Genomic DNA, 1,337 nt, shown 5'->3' with positions numbered 1-1,337 from the left:
TAAACTAAAATACGTGCTTCTCGCACCACTTCAACCAGAGCTCTGCTTTCTTAATCAAACATACGAGTAACGTAATTGTGCTTTTGTTTTATCAGCGACACAGCGCTGCAGTTGTGTGCCATAGGCTTTATTTATTTGTCACTGATTATTTATTTAATTAATATCTCGCGTTTCTGAGGAAACTCACGCTCGGCATGCAAATGTGCCTTTATATTGCCCCCTGAATTGCGAGGCGAAAGGACACACCTGCAGGCGAGCAATTCACCTAAAGGCACAAGAAAATCTAAGTTATCTACAACTATTTACATGACCTACATTATACACATTATACACATTATATACAACTTTGAATGACGCGGGTGCGCCGTAAAAGTTCTTATGTTGGCAGATAGAGTGCGCGCATGCGCAGAAGCGTCTGTGTGACTGCCGTTATGTCGTACAGTTAGATCACGCGGCACAGTATTGCAGTTCATATTGTTCGTGTGCGCGCGTTTCTCAGTCGTTGCACAAAGAAAATTTTCAACCAAGATTACATATGAAGACTACATTCTATGACAGGTAACTTAGTTTTAAATTTACAATATTCGTTATAACACAATACAACTTAGATTGTTGAATGTTCTTAGTTACATAGTATTGTTTTGAAATACTTCAAAGAAAAATGTCCGTATTTTTCAGGTGCGTTGACCTATACACATCGTGTCGTTATTACAGTTCATATTCATCTGCTGCACAATAATTTTTTACAGGTTAGTATCGTCGTGGTAAAGTTTTTTGATCACAGTAACATCGTTGTTTAACAACGTGATTAATACATAAGCGTGTCCATTTCCTATTTCCATTATAGTCGTTGTGATGCAGTTCGTAGTGAGTAAAAGCATTGCTTATTACAGATCAGACGTGACCCGTCGAGTAATTGGTCCACGTGCAGTTCGTTTTTTACATTCCGTGGAAGCTTGGTTGCAGAACCTCGGACGGCACATAGCTGGCGTCGATCCTTGGACAGTCCAGGTAAGCGTGTCCGTCACATTTCGAGAACATTTCATTCCCTGAAGTTCCAACCAAAATTCTTCCACCCGTCGTGTTGTTTTCTGGTCAGGCACTTTGTGTCCATTTAATCCAGTTAACATCTTGAAGTTAGGTACTGTAGTAATGTCACTAGACGATGCACGAATTATGGACTTCACATTTTCAGTTTTTTTGCTGAATATAGCTCACCTAAATGTTCGTAGTTATTAATCGAGGAAATCGTTCATCGCGTTTACATAGGTACGATGCATAATGAATGGCATTAACCGTTTCCTTCACATAGGTTTCTGCGTAGTTGCAGAGTTAAT

General features: G+C 39.6%; 1 long non-coding RNA gene across 1 annotated transcript; it reads left to right on the top strand.

Moving 5' to 3' along the window:
- The first annotated feature begins 346 nt into the window (after window positions 1-346).
- Window positions 347-1,095, top strand: LOC126469631 (uncharacterized). The gene is made up of 3 exons (XR_007586031.1): window positions 347-558; window positions 679-749; window positions 894-1,095. It is a non-coding gene; the product is annotated as an uncharacterized LOC126469631 (long non-coding RNA).
- The last annotated feature ends 242 nt before the right edge of the window (window positions 1,096-1,337 follow it).

The sequence above is a fragment of the Schistocerca serialis genome, chromosome 3 (genome assembly GCF_023864345.2).
Source record: "Schistocerca serialis cubense isolate TAMUIC-IGC-003099 chromosome 3, iqSchSeri2.2, whole genome shotgun sequence".
Classification (NCBI taxonomy): domain Eukaryota; kingdom Metazoa; phylum Arthropoda; class Insecta; order Orthoptera; family Acrididae; genus Schistocerca; species Schistocerca serialis.
Note: the sequence above shows the minus strand (reverse complement) of the source record. Positions and strands in the feature narration are given on the sequence as shown.